Source organism: Castor canadensis, chromosome 8, assembly GCF_047511655.1.
Source record: "Castor canadensis chromosome 8, mCasCan1.hap1v2, whole genome shotgun sequence".
Lineage (NCBI taxonomy): Eukaryota > Metazoa > Chordata > Mammalia > Rodentia > Castoridae > Castor > Castor canadensis.
The window spans coordinates 78,510,541-78,531,414 of record NC_133393.1 but is presented as its reverse complement, the minus strand read 5'-3'; the positions used below and the strand labels follow the sequence as shown (position 1 = coordinate 78,531,414).

Here is a 20,874-nt window from a genome sequence, read left to right as displayed (position 1 = left end):
GAACAAAGATAACTTTCCATGCTTATTTAGAAATGTTTATCCATGAAATGTTATGCATGAGAGTATTATGGATATAAATACTCTGATAGTGTTGATAAGGTCCCTGGAATATTGATTTTTCTCATGTTCTCTTTGTCCTTTCATGTAATGAATTTTTTCACTTTATGAATTTTAAAATATGCAGTAGCATCTACCTTTTATTCTTTCCCTAAGGAGGTAAGTATATTTTATTTTCTATCTGTAATGCTCACATTAAGTAATACTTCAACATGCCTTTGATAATAGCATTATTAAAATTATAAAGAAGGGGTAGCAGAGTGGTTTAAGTGGCACAGCACCTGCCTAGCAAGCATGAGACCCTTTTTCAAACCCCTGTACCATCAAAAAAATTTACAAAGAAGGAAGAGTAAGCAGAAGAGAATAAATCCAGTTTAGAGAAAAAAAATCTATATTACCCAGATGACGCTCTGTTGAGTGCCCTATTGAGAGAAGTGGTCTGACTTCTCTCAGCCACAGTTTCTTCACCTGTGAACTGAGGTTAGTGATAACTTTTAGCATGGAGTGTCAGGAACTTTTTGAAGAATGTAGTATTTATTAATTCACATGACTTATGAGGTAGTTACTATCATTATCACCATCTCTCAGATGAGGACGCTGGAGCCCAGGGCAGTAAGCACAGTGTCCAAGGTCACATAGCTGACAAATGTAAAGGTGGGATTTGAACCCAAGCATTCTGACTCCAAGGCTATAACTCTCTGTAACTACCTTACGTTGTGTCTCTGGGGAATGGAGACCATACATTAATACCACAGGGGCCTTGCTCTTTACCCATAGGTCAACCACTTTCACAAAGGTCAACTGAATCGTTCATTCTACATATATTTATTTGCATCTACTATGTATCTGTTACTTTTCTAAGCAATGAAAATGTATTTGGGAATAAAAATAGAAAAAAACAGTTATGCTAATTATGCTTACTTTATAGTGAGGGAGAAACTAATTAAAACCAAATCTACAAAATATGTCAGGCGATAATACATGTTGTGAACAAAATAACAGTAAAGGCTACTAGGAAAATAGGTGTGGTTCCTACTTAAATGGCTTATTATGAAAGCTTTCATAGCAGGATGGCATTTTGCTAGAGATAGTAATAAAATGAGAGAATGTTCTGAAGCAATTAGGATTGTATGAAGTAAGTAAATAAAACTCCATCAGACAGTGCCAATGTCATCATGGGGGATGGGTAAATGGTACTTTTTTCTTGATATAGAAAAATTGGGACCTAACAGAAGATAAAGCGTTGATGTGTAGGTTGTTCATTCAAACTTGTTTAAGCGAAACAATAAAAATAAATATGATCAGAAGTCCCCATATTCCCGCAAGCACTCAAATTTACCAAAGCAAGTGTGTTGCAAGCTGAGTACGAAGCATAAACTGTGTGTGTGAGTGTGTGTGTGTGTGTGTGTGTGTGTGTGTAAGAAAGAAGACAGGATAAAAGAAAGGAAAAATTGAACTTTGTGGGAACATTCAAAGTATTAAGCAGAGTGTGCCGACAGACATTTGATCATTTCAGATCGCAAACTGCCTGAGTGTTTGAGTAAATAATGTTCCTGACAGGTCAGGATTCATAACTTTTGTACAAAAGTGGAGAGATGAGTATTTGACGGCTTTTGGATTTCATCCAGCTCAGTTAGGGCCATATATATTATTTGGCTCCACCCAAATCAATAAATCACAGCTACAAGTACACTTATGTTTTAAATGTAACCATGGCTACCATAATCCTGTGCAGAAAAATTTAAGTCTCCTTTTGGAAATTATGTGGGCATTCCAATTTTATATGACTAACTGGCAAATAAATATGGAGCAGTAACAGCTCTCAACTTCTTTTTATAATATACAACTGTAAACATGACATCAAAGTATTTAATTTACCTGAATTCAGCATGTCTTCCCTTCATGGTTTTCTTTCTTTTTTTTTAATTTTTATTTTATTCATATGTGCATACAATGTTTGGGTCATTTCTCCCCCCTTCACCACCCCCTCCCTTATCCTATCCCCTCTCATGGTTTTCTTACTAAAGTGAAAATTATATAAAACATGAAATTTGATACAGAATTCAGGTGCACAGATTTTAAAATAGTAATGAATGTGGATTTCTTGTTATGGACACGTGAATTGACCAGGTTAGTGCTACCTTACATTACATTTCTGCTGTTTATATGACAGATTCTACATCTTTGCTATCACTTACTGATTTTTATGCTTGTGATATTTAACTTAACTATATAGTTGAAAGATACAATGCAGGGACTTTTGAATAATGCAGATTTGTGGGTAGAAGTGTGCTCTTGATTTCTCTAATAGTACCTAATTGGGGGAGAACATAACTGGGGAAACTCTAATTCAGTAGACTGCTGTGGTTCCATCTATAGCTTCTGGCTTCCCCAGAGGGTTCTGTGGGAATACCACACCCTTCGAGCACCTCCTCTCTCTAATCTTCCTCTTTGCCTTTTCCTTCACCTAACACCATGGCTTCTGCAGATCTTCACATATCATGTGAGTCAACCTAAGCCTTTGCACTCCTCTAAACTGCTGCTCAGATTATTTTATCTAAGAAAGGATTTTCCCCAGTTCTAAGGCATGCAAAGTTTCAATCGGATAATAAATCTTTTTATTCTGACTTTATGCCATGGACCTTGAAAATAGATCAAATTAGACTATAAGACTGGAAAGTATCAGAAAGAATAGTGTGGACATCCTCACAGTGCCTGTGAGGCTATATTTTTCCCATAAAATTTAGGGGCTGAATTTGTTTTGAAAGAGGTGGTGACTAGTTAATAAACAGTATTCTGCAAATTCAGAGAATGGATTCATTTCTTTTTGGAATCATAGCATTATTTTATTTAATAATTCAATAGTGAAATCAAATGTTAATTGTCAGCACAGTCCCTCAATTCATCTTTAATAGAGGTGATTCATCTAAAAATCGATCCAGTCATATCTATTTCCAAAAAACTAACTTAATCAAAACTTTAGAATGACATGCCTTTTTCAATAACACAAAAAGCGTAGTAGCTGGGCTGATTTAGTTTAAAATATATACTCAATTTACATTTTAAATAGCCGTTTGGATTCATAGGAATTTCATATTTTAGCAACCAAGTAACATTAAGAAATATAGTGACTTATCACAGTCAAGATAAGGGAAATAGTACTGTAACTATGGGAACAGCTTTTATTTAAAAATATTGTCAAGACACAGACCTTTGCTTAAGTGCAATGTTCTATGTTCACACCCTTTCTAGGAAAGGTATGACTTTTCATTCCTTATAAAACATAAGTACTAAATATAAATAATGCTGGCAAAGCACATGCCACTGTAGTTCACATGTAAGCAGATGAATAATTTTGATTTCTGAAAGTCTCATTTCTGATTTTATAGTGGCCCCATGGATCACTTAGTCACTTGAATCATATCTTAACCCTCAGTGGAAACTTACTGAACATCGTATCATAGAACTTCAAAGGACACAGTTTCTCATTCAAACAATTATTCTTTCCTTTGCAGTGTTGGCTTAAGTCTAAAAATTTAATTCTGAGAGGTTTCTTCACCTCCATTGATAGTCACTATAACTTTTGAGGTATTGCCCTCAGTCAAATAGGCTTTGGTGAAAGAGAATAGTGGGAAAGACTGTGAATATAGATAATAAATAGAAGTGGCTTTGTTGTGTTTTCAGACTTCTGACTCACTCTACAGATTAATTCCCAATCAGTCAGTCTGCCAATCTTGTTGAATTTTAATGTGTCTACTGTATATGGAAGCAAAATTCCCTGTGTCTAAGTATAATCTATTTGGGTTATACATGACAAAATATAATTGAGAATTGAATAGTGCAACAAAATTGGGAAGGGCTAAATTCATAGGAGGATGAAGATTGGTGGAGACATCAGGACTACTTGGGTGAGCACAAAACGGAGAGGCAGGAAGAGAAAAAAGAAATTTCAACAGGAAAAAAGAGATGATCCATGAAGAAGAGGTGATCAACTGAGACTGTTCCCCAGGAAGGGATTGTTCTGACCAGGGTTCAATACAAAATAATTTTAATTGTTTGAGTGAGGGCAGATAATAAAGGACTTTGAAATTCTGTTTAGTAAAATTTGTAGCATTTTCTGCAACTAAGTGAAACCACATGTGACAAATCTTGCCCAGGTGGTTTGGAAGGGAGCAAAAGTGAGCTCCCAGGACCTCACAACCAGGTACAGTATTGTTATTCCTAATTTTCAGATAGTGGTTGTAGCAAGGAATTAATTGCCTATAGAGAAACGGTTTAGAAAAGTCATCATACTCAAATGAAGACAGAGTTACTCTGATGGGAGCATTAGAAACATCTCTGAAGTTTATTGGCTTGCTAGTCAAGTGTACAACCTATTTCAAGGCCTGCAGGGCTATATACTACTGCCACAGTTTGTCACAGCATTATTTTGTCAGTTGTAGACTTCCTCTATAATGATCATAATAGTATTTGATATTTAAAGTGTTTATATTTATGACTTAAAGAAATGGTTAACTTTGTTTCATAGATGGGATCAGAAGAAAGTGATTTATCCAATCCTGTAAACTAGAATAAGGCACATGCCACTTGATACTAATACTATTCTAGATCTTGAATACATCTATTTTTTAAAAGTCTCTTATGTACCCAGAAAAGCTTTAAAATATGGAGCTCAAATTTTAAGTAACTCCTGGGAATTGTTGTTGGGTGATGACAGCTATTCCTACGTTGACATACCCTCCTGTCAGATTCAAGATGAAGGTTGATTTGATTTTCATCCTTCTACTCAGTTTTTCCTAGAATAGAGTATGATCTTATACCTCACAACTTTCCCCTTGTGTATAGGTAGAGAATTCACCTATGTCTTCTTTGTCACTTTGCTTAGAGGGATGCAATTGAGCAGCCTCCCTAGGGGTCTAAAATTTGGCATGAACATGAGTTGTTTGCACACAAGTTCCATTTTCCAGGCAGAATGCCCAGTTTCATTTACATTTTTGTTTATTATTTTTAAGCATTCCACATACTCATCAGCTGGCTGCTTTGAGAATATGATCACATTTGGCTTGCTGTTCTTTAAAGGGGAGAATGTCATTTTAAGATTAAACAGATCCAAGTCTAGATTAGGGTACAATGTATAATTCTGAGTCTTTTGTACTGCTCCATTCATTTTCTCACAAACATTTTCTCTGCATGTGGTGGAGCTACCCTAAGCAAAAGAGCCTTTCAGAGGCTCAAATTTGCACATGATGTCCTGGAAGTACCTTAGAATAACAAAAATAAGTGGAAAAGAAAAAAATGGATATAGGGGAAATAAAAAAAAATGTCAGTTATTTACCAGGCTTAAAATTTTCAAATTTTGGGGGGTGGTACAATTTGACTTAGAAGATTCATATCCAGCTAACATATTTCCTGTAGTAGTGTGCATGAAGTGAGAGAGAAAGAGAGGGAGAGATTGTGATTAGACTTCTCCTTTCTATGAATGGACACAGATTGTTTAAATAAATGGCAGAATTTAGTTCTAGCCAAATGAGGCAAAATATCATTTAAAGGTCCTACTTACACTCAGGTGGCTCTTCCACCAATACCAGCAGGAGGCACATTTTTCTGGTGATTCACTTCAACTTATAAAAAATTTATTTCTGTATTTATGGTTCTGTGAGAGGCACTATTGTGGGTGCCAGAATGAATGGAAGTTTAATGAGGGCAAAAGGACAAAGGGAATGATTGCAGAGTAAGCTATCTCTACAAATAATTGGCTTCTATTAAAGCAAAGCACACTGGGAAATCAGTGTGCTGTGAGTCTGTAGTACAGCAGTGAAGAAGTAAGTAAGTGGCAGCAACAGACAACACTGATAAAGTAGTAAGGGTACGGCAATGAAATGTATGTTATTCAGAAGAGTTCAGAATTTATTTGAGTATGTTCTATGTAGGGTAACTACTGCTAAATCTCTTATTTCAACATGGGCTACTATTTTTAGTTTCTGTCTTTTATTCTTTTTGGCCCATCAACTCTGAAATGGCAGGAATAGTCTTTGTCAGGAGCCTTACAAATTGTGTAGGGTGGGCATTATTTCTGTACAAGTAAACCTGATACACATAGGACACAAAACCTTTTGTATTGTTGTTTTCTTTTTTTAGTTCTATTTCAAGAAGTAGATGGCAGGTTCTTAATTTTAGTATTATGAGTTTTTAATCTTTGGTTTGTTTGGAAACAGGGTCTCATTATGTATCCAGATTAGCCTTGAACTCTCACAGTTGAATTTTCACTCTGTAAAAATGATTTCTACAGATTTCTAGACCCAAGGTGAAAGTTAGGGTAGGGAATCAGAAATTTAGGATAGGGAATCAGAAATTTAGGGTAGGGAATCAGAAACCTTAAGCTCCGTTACTCCAGAAACCACCCTGAGATGTCAGAGCTACACTTGGGTAATTCTGATTGCTTCTAGCTAAAATAATAACCATCATCACATTAAGTGCACATAAAATTCAAAGACTGACCCTTAAATCAGCCTTTAACTGCACCAAACAGCCACAAAATTCCCACATGGCACAGCCGGCAAGGTATTTCTGGCCCTGGGAAAAAAGCCGCCAGTCATTTCTCTCTTGTCACACTGAGAAAAACAGCCTTTTCTCCCTGCTGGCTGGCTCCCAAAGCTGCTTGTGTGAATCTGTAGAATGAACAGGTGAGAATCACACACCACACCTGACTCCCCTAACCACAACCCCCCTTGCCCCTGGAACATAATCCAGCACAGCCACTGGGCAGACTGAATCCCCCAATAAAAATGAAATATACAAACAACAAACTGTAATCAAACACTGACAGTGGAGGTGCGGGTGCAATGCTGAACCTGTCCTGGAGAACAGGGGTGGGGCAAGGAGCCCAACTCTCAGTGGACAAACACAGGTAAAACAACAAATGCTGAGAGCAGGAGTGGGGGAACAAGCCAACCACCCAGAGAAGCTGGATCACCCAGCAGAGGTCAGGTGAGGCACAAAGGCTGAGAGCAGAGGTGGGGTGACAGGCAAACCCTTCCCAAAGCAGAACAGGTAGTAGATCCTAGAGCTAATCTTCTGGGACAGAGGGCAGCATTCAAAACTGGATTGCCTTACCTTGCTGGGGAAGGAGCTGACCAAACAGAGTTGCAGCTGAAGGGTAACACAGCTGCTGCTTGGTGAAAACAACAACAGCTCTGACTACCCTGAAAGAACTGGCAGAATTACCTCACCTCACAATTATAACTAACCCTGTGGACAGAGGAATCAAATAATACTCATGAGCCAGTCATGTGGAGAAACCATATCAGCTTGTACACCAATATCAGGATTGGATACCTAAGGAATAACTCCAGATCTTTTACCAAAAGACTAAACATTTTGTTGTCCTTGTACATGGTGTTTTTTGTTGTGGGTTTTTGTATGTGTGTGTGTGTGTTTCCTTCTGTATTATTAACTACCATCACAATTTTCTTATCCCTATTTTTACCCCTTTCACTTTCCCTCCTTTTCCTGTGCTACAATTCATTGTTCTCACTCCCAACTACTCTGTTTGCCCTTTCTTATCTACTTTCACCCTCGTCTTTGCCTCCTCCTCCCACTCTCCCCCAATCTGTCACCACACTACACCTCCCTCCTACACACTCACCACCTGCTGACTAGCCTACTGAACCAACTGTACATAACCCCAGCCACCTGCAATACCTGACACAAGTACCCTCCAATAACATAAATACACCCAAACACCTACAAGGGCCACAGAACCCAGCAGTCCCCAAATCTCTTCCCCCACCCATCCACCCTTTTCCTGCCCCTTTTTAGTGCTACCTTTACCAATTTCCCAAATTTCTATAGCTTAATAACTATTACGCCCCCCCCCAACTCCCACTGTTCATAGATATTATCATCAAGGGGTTTTCTATATGATTTGTAAACAACTGGTTTGGCATTGAACCTGTGAATCTTTATTACTAAATTACACCTCCAGGCCAGGGACAGAAATAGTACATCAGCCTATCTAACAACCAAGTTAGTCACAACACAAAAATTAAATCAAGGGAAAGAAATTAGACCACTAAAACCACCAACTAGCCTATCAAGAACAAAGTTGCACAGCACAAAGTGGAGTGATGGAAAAAAGAATAAAGGATGGAAACTACTCTCCTCAAAAAAATAATTCAATACAGGATTCAGTGGGAAATGAAGAAAATGGATACCTAGTTCCTGACCCCTACAAAGCAATGAAAAATGTCACTAAGGAGCCCAGTGATGCCCACAAAAAACCCTCAAAGGAGAAACTTGGAAGAAATCACTGAGAAATTCATGAAAATACTAAACATGATTAACCAGAATGTACAAGATGCACTCAAGAAATTTCAAGACACCAAAAATAAAGAACATGAGAAAACACAAAAAGAAATAAATGAACTCAGAGAGGACTTCAACAAACACCAAGTGAAACAAAGGATGCTATGAAAACAGAAATATTTGAGTTAAAGATGACAACACAAATATAAAAGCAGAGTTGAACAAAAATATGGAAACCTCAGAAAAAAGATCAAACAGAAATCCAGGAAGTAAAAAGTCCCGTAAGTCAAACAAACACAGTGGAAGACTACTCCAGCAGACTAGAACAAGTGGAAGACAGAATCTCAGAGCTCAAAGATAAAATAGAAATTAAAGAAAAAACAGAAGAAATCTTAGTCAAACAACTCAAGAGCTATGAAAGAAATAAGCAAGAACTCAGTGACTTCATGAAAAGACCAAACCTGAGAATCATGGGCATTGAAGAAGGAGAAGAAGTGCAAGTCAAAAGTATACATAATATATTCAATAAAATAATAACAGAAAATTTCCCATATCTCAAGAAAGTTTTTGCCCATTCAGGTACAGGAAGCCTCCAGGACACCAAACAGACTTGCCCAAAATAGAACCTTCCCACAACATATTACCATTAAAACCACTAGTACAGAGAACAGAGAAAAAATATGGATGACTATAAGAGAGTAAAAATAAATAACATATAAAAGTAAACCCATCAGAGTAACAGTAGTTTTCTCAATGGAAACCTTAGAAGCAAGAAGAAATGGAGTGAGGTATTTCAGCTACTGAATGAAAATAATTTCAGTCCTAGGATACTCTACCCAGCAAAACTATCATTTAAAATTGACAGACCAATAAAAATCTTCTATGATAAACAGAAATTAAAATAATGTATGACCACCAAGCTACCAATATGGAAGATTCTACAAGGAGTTCTGCACACAGAAGGTGAAAGCAAACAAAACTATGAAAGGACAGGAAGTACCAAACCACAGGATAAAAGACAAGGAATCAGAGAGAATTAATGATTTGGCTGCACACTATCAAATTCTTAAACAACAAAAGCAACTAAATGGCAAGAATCACCACATAGCTATCGACAGTAACATTGGATGTCAATGGACTCAACTCCCCTTTCAAAAGACACTGTTTGGAAACTGTATTAAAAAGAAAGATCTGACAATCTGTTGTTTACAAAAGACCTATATTATTGGCAGAAATAAACACTGGCTTAGGGTGAAAGGCTGGAAGATTTACCAAGCTAATGGCCCCCCAAAACAGACAGGAGTAGCAATACTTATATTGGACAAAGTGGACTTCAAACTTACATTGGTCAAATGAGATAAAGAAGGACACTTCACACTAATAAAAGGGGCAATACATCAAAAGGAAATAATAATTATCATCTATATGCACCCAATGTCAGTGCACATAATTTTATCAAACATACTCTAAAGGACTTAAAAGCATGTATGGACTCCAAAACAGTGGTAGTGGGAAACTTTAATACCCCTCTGTCACCAATATATAGGTTATCCACACAAAAAAATCAACAAAGAAATCCTAGAACTAAATTACACCATAGGCCAAATGGACCTAACTGAGATCTATAGAATATTTCATCCAACAACAGCACAATATATATTCTTCTCAGCAGCCCATGGAACTTTCTCCAAAATAGATCATAACTTAGGGCACAAAGTATGCTTCACCAAATATAACAAAATAGAAATAACACCCTGCATTCTATTTGATCACAATACATTAAAACTAGAACTCAACCACAAAAACAACAGAAGAAAATGTGCAAATAATTGGAGGCTGAATAACACATTGCTCAACTATCAGTGGGTCATAGAAGAAAAGCAAAACTCAAAACAATCTGAAGGAGAGAAATAATAAAAACAATGGCTGAAATTAGTGAAATAGAAACAACAGCAACAAAAAAACAAAAAACAAAGAATCAACAAAACAAAAACCTGGTTCTTTGAAAAAATAAATAAATAAGATTGACAAGCCCCTGACAAATCTGACTAAATTGAAGAGGGAAAAGACCCAAATTAGTAAAATCAGAAATGAAAAAGGGAAATGACAACAAAGACCAAGGAAACCAGTAATCATCAGAGACTACTTTGAGAGCCTATATTCCAATAAATTGGAAAGCCCTGAAGAAATGGACAAATTTCTAGATCCTTATGACCATCTAAGACTGACCCAAGAGGATATTAACCACCTAAGCAGATCTATAACACATAATGAATTTGAAGCAGCAATAATGAGTCTCTCAAAAAAGAAAAGTCCAGGACTTGATGGATTCTTTGCTGAATTCTACATTATCTTCAAAGAAAAACTAATACCAACACTACTTAAATTTTTCCATGAACTAAAAAGGGAAGGAACACTGCCTAACTCATTCTATGTAACAAGTATTACACTCATCCCAAAACTGGACAAGGACACATCCAAAAAGGAAAGTTACAGGCCAATCTCCTTAATGAATATTGATGCAAAAATCCTCAATAAAATGGCAAACTGAATCCAACAACATATCAGAAAGATCATTCACCATGAGCAAGTTGGCTTCATCCCAGGGATGCAGGAATGGTTCAACATATGCAAATCAATAAATGTAATACAGCACATTAATAGAAGCAAAGAAAAAACCCACTTGATCATCTCAACAGATGCAGAAAAATCCTTTGATAAGATTTGACACCATTTCATGATAAAAACTCTAAGAAAACTAGGAATAGAAGGAATATACCTAAACATTATAAAGACTATATATGACAAACCTATAGTCAAGACCATACTTAATGGAGAAAAACTGAAACCATTACCCCTAAAGTCAGGAATGAGACAAGGATGCCCACTCTCCTCAATCCCATTCAACATAGTGCTGGAATTCCTAGCCAGAGCAATAAGGCAAGAAGAAGAAATAAAAGGAATACAAATAGGTTAAGAAATAGTCAAAGTATCCCTATTTGCAGATTACATGGTCCTATACCTCAAAGACCCAAAAACTCCACCCAAAAATTCCTAGATACTATAAACAGCTTCAGCAATGTAGCAGGATACAAAATCAACTTACAAAAATCAGTAGCCTTTCTATACACCAACAATGATCAAATTGAGAAAGAATATAGGAAAACAATTCCATTTACAGTAGCCTCAAATAAAATCAAATAACTAGTAATAAACTTAACAAAGGATGTAAATGACCTCTACAAGGAGAGTTACAAACCAGTGAAGAAAGAGATTGAGGAAGACTACAGAAGGTGGAAAGATCTCCCATGCTCATGGATTGGCAGAATCAACATAGTAAAATGGCTATACTACCAAAAGCAGTCTACATGTTCAATGCAATTCCCATCTAATTCCTAATGACATCACAGAGATTGAAAAATTTACCCTAATATTCATTTGGAATCAGAAAAGATCACAAATAGCCAGGCAAAACTGAGTAAAAAGAGCAACACTGGAGGTATCACAATACCGTCATAGCAGTAAAAACAGCATGGTACTGGCAAAAAAACAGATAAGAAGACCAGTGGAACAGAATAGAAGACCCAGATATGGTTCCTCACAGCCATGCCCACCTTATTTTTGAAAAAGTTGCCAAAAATATGTGATGGAGAAAGGACAGCCTTTTTTTTTTTCTTTTATTATTCATATGTGCATACAAGGCTTGGTTCATTTCTCCCCCCTGCCCCCACCCCCTCCCTTACCACCCACTCCACCCCCTCCCGCTCCCCCCCCTCAATACCCAGCAGAAACTATTTTCCCCTTATCTCTAATTTTGTTGTAGAGACAGTATAAGCATTAATAGGAAGGAACAAGGGGTTTTGCTGGTTGAGATAAGGAAGGACAGCCTTTTTAACAAATGTTGTTGGGAAAAGTGGTTATCTGCCTGCAGAAAACTGAAAGTAGATCCATGCCTATCATTCTGTACTATTATCAACTCAAAGTGGATTAAGGACCTTAATATCAGACGAGAAACCTTGAAGTTAGTACAGGAAAGAGCAGGGAATACTCTGGAAGCAATAGGTAAAGGCAAGATCCTCAGTAGATCTCCAGCAATCCCACAATTAAGACAAAGGATGGGCAAATGGACTACATGAAACTAAACAGCTTCTACATAACAAAAGAAATGGTCTCTAAATTGAAGAGACCTCCCAAAGAGTGGAAGAAAATATTTGCTAGCTATACATCAGACGAAGGACTGATAACCAGAATATACAGGGAGCTTAAAAACTAAACTCCCCCAAAATCAATGAACCAGTAAAGAAATGGGCAACCGAACTAAACAGAATTTTTTCAAAAAGAAGAAGTCCAAATGGCCACAAAACACTTGAGAAAAATGCTCACCGTCCCTGGCCATAAAGGAAATGCAAATCAAAACCACATAAGATTCCATCTCACTCCTATTACAGTAGCTGGTGAGGACACAGTGGGAAAAGGAACCCTTATACACTGTTGGTAAGAATATAAGGTAGTCAAACCACTTTGGAAAACAATATGGAGGCTGCTTAAAAAAAATAAACAAAGATCTGCCACATGATCCAGCAATACCACTCCTAGAGATATACCCGAAATAATGTAACTCAGGTTATTACAAAGGCACCTGCACACCCACATTTATTGCAGCACTATTCACAATAGCCAAGTTATGGAAACAACCAAGATGCCCCACTACTGATGAATGGTTTAAGAATATCTGGTATTTATATACAATGGAATTTACTCAGCCACAAAGGAGAATGAAATTTTGTCATTTGCAAGTAAATGGATGAAAGTGGAGAACATCATCTTAAGCAACATTAGCTGGGCTCAGAAGGCCAAAAATCTCATGTTCTCCCTCATATGTGGGGTAAAAACAAATGCAGTAATATTATTGGGCATGGATCACACACTGAGGAGAGAATGTGCATGGGAGGAATAGGGAAAGGGAAGGAAACCTAAAACTTGAATGTGGTTGATGTGCTTACTGTAGAGGCCAGTATGGGAAGGGGACCAGGAAATAGTGAAGAAGGCTGGCAGAGATGAACCAATGTGAGTTTCAATACACATGTGCATGGAACCAATGCTAGGAATCTCTCTCTACAGCTATCTTTATCTCAAACTAGCAAAAATGCTATGTCTTTCTTATTGTCTGCCACATTCTCTCTTCAACAAAATCAGGGAAGAAGTGGGCAGTGGGGGCAGGAGGAGGTGACCCAAACATTGTATACACAAGTGAGTAAATGCAAAAATGATAAAGAAAAAAAAGACGTCTCAACAGACTAAAATACCTGCCGCTAATAATAATTAAAAAAAGAACCCAGCAAGGTGGAAAAAGGCAAGAGAAGTTGAACAAGCACTTCACCAAAGAATCTCGAGGCCTAATAAAGGTGAAGAAGGGTATCTATAGCATCAAGGAACTAGACTGAAAATCAGAAGACACTGCATGTACTTGTGTCTGCATCAATACAGCAAATTGCTCTTCAGAGCCTGTTGAGAGCTTCTAAAAATTTCACATCTGCGTGTGAGTATGGCTTCAGTGAATATAACAGCAACATTTTAGAATGTTACTTTGGTCTCTCAATCTAGATATTTACAGGTCTACATTTATGAATGAATATTGATATCTGGATTTAAGGTCACCTAAATTTAACATTAATTATGTCTACATGATATAGAATGGTTGTTGCTTTTTTAACACTTAATTGTTGAATGGCTTAGATTTTTTTTAAACATGCAAACATTTATAATTAAATAAATATGCAAGAGTTACTATATTTAAGGCAATAGAGTATATTTTGTAAAAGCGTTTCCTATTTACTTTTATAAAAATTGAAAAATAGCAAGCCAATGTCTGAAAGTACCTCTGAGAAACCCATCTCTAAGCCACACTCATGACTGAGCATGTCTATGTTTACCATATAGATGGAGGTAAACTAATAAATGTAAACACCTTTCTAAAGTGATTAACATATTATTCTACTTAAGCAAGTGAGAAGTGAATATAATCATTTTGTAAACCAAAAATTCCTAACACTACACAATGAGAGTAGATTAGTCAGTAGCTGAATGTTTGACAACAAAAACATACTGAGGTAAGATATAAAAGCATTAATTAGTTTGTGTAGCATCTTTTCTTTTTCTTTTTTGAGATCCAGAGATGCTAAGTTGCTTCAATTATTTTCATTAATTTCTCTTTCTTATGATTACCAAATGATTAGTGGCCTTTGGCTATTTAAATAGCTATAGCCTATAGCTCAGATGTCCAAAATAGTAGCCTTTAGCCACATGAAGCTATTGAAATATAAATTAAGAAAAATTAATTAAAACTAAAATTCAGCTTCTCATCACACTGGCTAATTTTTAAGCTCTCAAAGGCCACTTTGGACATAATAAACAGAGGATATTTCTGGTATTTTAGAATCCCCTGGAAGACAGCAGTAGTCTAGTGCTAATTTGTTCCATGAAAGATGCTTTTTGAAGTAGTTCTCTAAAATGTGTTATCTCTCTTTTAATTTACTCTTCTAGGCTACTTTTTGAAAATTGCTATTTCAAACAAAGCAAGATATACTATACATTATTGTGTGATTTAACTCTTTTAAGAGCTTGTAACTAAATACCAAGAAAAAAAGAACATGTATTAAGGAATTAAGGGTGAGTTCAATGGATAATTTCATTGTAGACAGAGTCCTTGTCACAAGACTAAGGAGTGGGTAATTTTCAAATCTTAGTCTTTGAATCAACAGGCATTGGCCATAAAACTCATAATATTAGTCTAACAACAGAGAGTCATCTAATCTACAATTCAGATCAAATGCAAAATCTTTTTCATTACTTGGGTTTTATAGAGGTGTTTTCTGTAAATCTTCCAAAACTACTTGTTATATATCTTGGAAGTTCATTTTCAGAAAATTGATTTTATTTTCCTATTTCTGGGAATTTGAATGGTATCTACATTGACTATGTTTAAGGTTCCATGGGACATGACATCTTCTTAGGACTAACTTTTCCCATTAGCAATCTCAGATCTGAGCTAATAACGGCAATCAGCCAAACATTCTCATGGATTAGTTTGAGACATCTCTTGCTTACTAAGCCAAATGGCATGTCTCTAGATATTAGAATTAGTTTAATTTCCTTTGCCTAATAATCAACACTCTCCCATAACTGGGAATAAACATTGATATTAATGAGGAACTTTGTTGACACTCATTTAATACCAGTGATTTATATTAATTGCTTTTTTAAAACATAGCATTTGTGGTTTGAGCAATACACACAAATCATAACCAACAGCACTTAAAATGGATTTATTGTATGAACTTGGAATTACTTTTTGTGAGTGTTCCATGAACTAATGGTGAAACTGACATTGTAAGTAACTATGTTTTACACATTTTAGTTCTGAATGCTTCCCACATATTTTGGTTTCATAACATTTTTAAAATATTCACTTATGTGCTCACAAATATATCACTATTATAAAGCCTAAAAGTTAAAGACCCAACTTAATTTTTGTATTATATGAATGAAAATAGGGTCTTCTAAGTTATATTTCTGAAGTTAAGAATTTTCTTAACTAAATGTTTGCTTATAAACTAAGACAAACCAAACAACTGTAATGTACCAAAAAATGAAATTGGGCTGTGTAAAAAGTTAACCAGTGAATTAAAATACTTGGTTGAATGATTATTGGTCTTATATCCTAAAATGCAAAGTTGTGTGTACAGATTTTCCTCTCCTGCTAGCATTTTTGTACGTTAATGAATAGTACTTGGGTAAATGCTGCTTTACATAGTTATGGCTTTACTCCTGAGATAGAAGTTTAGCCTAGAAAGAAAAAATCTAGATGTCTTAAAGGCTAAAATTCCACATGCTTGTGATCCCCTGTTTTCAATGATCCCAGGGAAATAATGGAAGGAAGTCAGTGTTGGACAGGAATATTTGGGGGGTACATATGGACTGTGTCATCTACTACTGAAAGCTTGATAGGATTCCACACTGTTCCAAAATTTGGGGATACCAGAACATCAAGAGTGACCCAATGGAGGGTGTTTTTTATGTATCGTTATTTATGATATATAAAGGAGAGAGAAGAAGATCCGGTGACCTAGGAGGGACCTGCCCCTCTGTTGACACCTAAGGAGAAATCCTTAGGTATTTTGGATATCCCAGTTAGTTTTCTCCTTAGTGAAATGGAGGATCGTCCTCCATTCCATAACTGCACTATACCCAATTATACTTGCTTAATTCAAATGAACATATTCTACTGAACTTAACTGGCTTTTCTTCATGAATCTATATGCCTGATAGCATCAAAATAACAATTATCTGCAAGAAAAAGTGCGATATGAATAATGTTAAAAGTAAAAAGACTGGAAAAAATATATATAACATCATATAACAGATAATAGAGTATTCTCTCATGTCTATAGCTATCCTTATCTCAACTAGCAAAAACCCTTGGTCCTTCCTACTATTGCTTATACTCTCTCCAGCAAAATTAGAGATAAGGGCAAAATAGTTTCTGTCTGGTCACGAGGGGGTGGGGGGAAAAGGGAGGGAGCGGGAGGGTAAGGGAGAGGGCAGGGGGAAGGGGGGAGAAATGACCCAAACATTGTATGCACATATGAATAAAAGAAAACAAAAGTGACAAAAACAGCAGAAAAATAAGTATAAAATTTTTAACAGATCCTCCACAAACAAAGGAATACAAAAAGCCAAAACACTTTGTAAAGAACACTTACCTTGACTAATAAGAAAAATGCAAATTTAGGAAACTGAAATATCTTTTTCTCTCATCAAATCGGGAAGGAAAGTTTGGTCAGTACAAGTGTTGATAAGGATTCTGAGAAATAACTGTTTTCATAGCTATTGCTTAATTTGTTTCAGGATTGTCTCATTACAATATATTTTGGCAATTTTCAAGTTATCAAAGTTAACAATGCTCACTTTTCATCCAATTGTATTGACTGCACAAAATCTATGTCCCTTTCTTTTTGTAAAATTCTTTAGAAGTTTATCCCATCTTTATTGAGCTTCATCCTGTTGGGATTCCTAGTCAAGGTATACCACTCCCATCAAGAACAAGGGGGTCGATTTAAACGTGGCTTCTTATGCACTTCCCTGTGGATTTAAAACCTCAACAAGAAGTACCAGAGTACTAAGGAAATTGTCCATTTTGAGATTTAAAGTATCATATGTCACTTACTATACATGTCACTTAGAAAAAGGTACCAATGACACAGATAATTCTTTAATCCCACTTAGTTTTATATTTAGCAAAAGTACTCATTTGGATTTACTTAGGAATACATGTTTGTCACAACACTGTTCTTAAAATCAAGAACAATAAGTGAAGTAAGTTGGCTAAGGGATGGAAACTTTGACTCTGAGTTCTCTTGTAAATCACTTTTGACTCAGAGTTCTCAATGTTCTTTAATTCTGCGGGCCACAAAGAGGGATGTTAGCAAAGCTCTGCAAAGTCTCAGGTATTTTCTTCCACTCCACTTAGCACACATTTAGCACATTGTGGTGCCTGCAGCCATTTATTCAAACATGAAAATTCACTTTACTATGTAAAATGTAGGTACAGTGACTGCTTTCCCGTGCCTTCACATACATACATCTTCCTCAGTACATAGTATGCAATATGCTTTTAAATATAATTAAATCCAACATGTGTGCTGCCAGCCACTCTCATTACTTAATGGTAGTGAGAATAATATTAACATCATGACCAAGTTCTCAAATGCTGATACAAGGATATCTACTTTAAAAATGTCTTCTGTCCAATAGTGATTTGTGACAGCATTAACTATAATACATATCCCAATTCCATAGATGCTAAAATATGAAAAAACATTCAGCTTGGTATTTTTTAATAATAATAGTAATAATGATAATAAAAACTTTGTAGATATCTAGTAATATCATAGTTTCTAAAGTTTGAAAGCTAATCTTTCACATTTTCCTTTATTTAGAGCTTACATATTTTAAACATTCTCCTAAGCGCTTTACTAATTAGATTCCCTGACATACCATATGAGGATATCGTGAGTATATATATGTACAAAATGTATAGGGGAAATGTATAACATATCAAAATACATATAAGATTGTATGTAATAAAAACTTTATAATATGTTAAAAAAAACCCTAAATACAACCAGTTTCTGTGTTCAAAGATGCTTATAGTAACTCATAAACTCTTCATAGTGGCCTTCCATAGTTATATAAGTGTAAGGAAACTTGGCAGCCATTGCCTTGGGAGAAGTGTGAAAAACAGTAACATCAACAAATGTCTCTGGGGCCAGGAAGCTGGCTAGTGGGTTAACTGTCTGCAAAGGAAGGCTTCTTTTAGAGAGAGGCAGTTCTTAATTCCAGCTGACTGTTTCCTTGTAGACATAGGTCCCATTGTTGCTAGACATGCAAATTTTTAAGAAAAGTCTTAAATCCAATATTTTACATGAAATTAACTGACAAGTAGTTAAAAAGTTAAACTGTAGGGTAAACAAAACAGATATGTGGGCCAACTTTCAGCTGGAATAAAGTAAACATTAAGATTAAAAAAATGTCAGAGGACTTTTGCCTCAGTTTCCATGGCTCCCTGAAGAAAAATGACTGCATTTCACAGCTTCCCTGAGAGGAAGATGAAATTTCATCTTATGGCAAATTTCAGAAAGTTTCATTACAAACCTTTGCCTCTTCTTCATTTCTTTTCCCATTCAACATTCTGGAACCCTCTTGGACCTTGAAGATAGTGACCCACACCTTAAGAATAATAGACTGGTAAACTAGAAGAAGCTTAGGTTTTTGAAGATTTTAGAACAAAAACTACCAAACTATCCCTGCTCTTTCTACTTTCAGAATTTTGCAAGTCATAGAATACATTTCTCCATTGTTTAGGTCTGAGACTGAGGCCTAGTCTTTCTTGGGAAATTGGAAAATTCAAATTAGAAAACTGAGGAACTTGCTAGGCTTTAGTAAACCAGCTTATTAAACTACTAACTATAGCATCCTGAGCAGTGTGTGCTAACGCAGTCTTTTGTCATTGTGTCAAATACCTGAGAAACAGTTTAAAAGAATAAAGGTTTATTTTGGCTTACCATTTCTGAGGTTTCAGTCCATGGTTGCAAGGCCTCATGTGGAAAGATCATCATGGCAAAGAGGATGTAGCAACACAGGGCTCTTCACCTCATGGTAGCCTGGAAGAATAGAGAAAAATGGGTAGGTAAGATACAGCCTTCAAAGACATGTTCCTAGCAACCTACTTCCTCCAGCTAAACCCCACTTCTAAAAATTTCCATCACCTTCCAAATACATCTGTGGGTTAATCAATTGATTAGATCATGATAAGCCCTCATGACTCAATCACCTCTTAATGATTGGATCCACCAGATGGGGACAAGGCCTTCAATAGATGAGCCTTTGGGGGACACTTCCTATTCAAATCACAGTACAGTCACACTGAAAAACAGAAAGAAAAGGGTCTATATCCTTGGGAAAATGTTCTTTGTGCTTGTGGTCAGAAATTCAAAGAAGTTGAAGATCTTCAACAGGATCTTCATTCTGTTACCTATGTTTGTGAAATGCAACAGCATTCATTAATTCTTTGACTTGTGTGAAACTTTCAGTAAACAAAAACAGGGAGATAAAAATAGTAATGAGAGGGGCTAAAAGAAGAGGCTATAAAAGTACTGTAAGGGAAATGCACATTAAATATAAAGACAAAAACAGTAAGACAATAAATGAAAGGATGTAAAAATTCTACGAAAACTGAAGTGGCAATATTAGTACGAGACAAAATATATACTTCAGGATGAGAAATATTACCTGAGGTATTGAATATTTTTATAAAACTAAAAAGATCAAGTTATCAAGAATATATAACAGTACTAATTGTGTATCTGTTAACAGAGCTTCACTAAACTCAAAACAAAGACTGATGGAATTGAAAGGATGAATAGTCAAATTCACAATTATTATTAGATATTTCAACCCTCTTTTATCAGTAAAACCAGAAAGAGAAAAACTGGTAAGGACATAAAAGCTTAGAAGAACATTATCAACCAACTAGGACTATGATATTTATATAGCATTCTGCATCAAAAGTGTAAATGAACTTTTTAAGTGTACATGGAATAGTAACCAAGTTTAAGCATTCACTATACTATAAAAGGAGTCTCAATTGATTTAAAAGAACTGAAATTATACAGTGATCACCATAATATTAAATTAAAATCAGTTAAAATATATATTTGAAAATCCTTAAAACTTTAGGAAGCTGAACAATGCACCTCAAAATAACTCATGGTTTAAAAGAAAAATAACAAATTAGAAATATTTAAACTGCATAGTGAAATGGCAATATTTAATGCAATTCAAACATTGGTTTGAAAAATAAATCATCATTTTAAATCCTCATATGGAAAATAAAAGGATCTCAAATCAATTGAATACTATTTTGCATTCTCTTGCACATGCTAAGACTAGAGT

The 20,874-nt window shown here is 35.7% G+C and overlaps 1 long non-coding RNA gene across 1 annotated transcript in view; it reads right to left on the bottom strand.

Moving 5' to 3' along the window:
• Positions 1–19,600, bottom strand: part of LOC141425736 (uncharacterized) — a 74,532-nt gene extending 54,932 nt beyond the window's left edge. The window contains exon 1 of the long non-coding RNA XR_012450814.1: positions 19,485–19,600. This is a non-coding gene — a long non-coding RNA (uncharacterized lncRNA). The remainder of the gene's footprint in view (positions 1–19,484) is intronic.
• Positions 19,601–20,874: the final 1,274 nt, after the last annotated feature.